This window comes from Juglans regia, unplaced genomic scaffold (genome assembly GCF_001411555.2).
Source record: "Juglans regia cultivar Chandler unplaced genomic scaffold, Walnut 2.0 Scaffold_2235, whole genome shotgun sequence".
Classification (NCBI taxonomy): domain Eukaryota; kingdom Viridiplantae; phylum Streptophyta; class Magnoliopsida; order Fagales; family Juglandaceae; genus Juglans; species Juglans regia.
The window spans coordinates 1-292 of NW_023353462.1; the positions used below are offsets into that span (position 1 = coordinate 1).

Here is a 292-nt window from a genome sequence, read left to right on the forward strand (position 1 = left end):
TTCATATAATCCTTGAGCGACATACTAGCGTCCTTCCGATCCCAATCCAAACGGAGATCTGATCCAAACCCATGGCTACGCGATGGGCAGGGCGAGATTTTCTCAAAAATCCACTCCCGAGTGGTCCTTCTTGTCAATTTATCTCGCAAAGCGGAGAAAACAAAAACGAGGGGTGCAACACGAGGACTTCCCAGGAGGTCACCCATCCTAGTACTACTCTCGCCCAAGCACGCTTAACTGCGGAGTTCTGATGGGATCCGGTGCATTAGTGCTGGTATGATCGCACCCATCA

General features: G+C 50.7%; 1 non-coding gene across 1 annotated transcript; it reads right to left on the minus strand.

Annotated features, from left to right (window-relative positions):
* Positions 1–169: 169 nt before the first annotated feature.
* LOC118345307 lies at positions 170–288 on the minus strand. Its single transcript, XR_004798868.1, has one exon. It is a non-coding gene; the product is annotated as a 5S ribosomal RNA (ribosomal RNA).
* Positions 289–292: the final 4 nt, after the last annotated feature.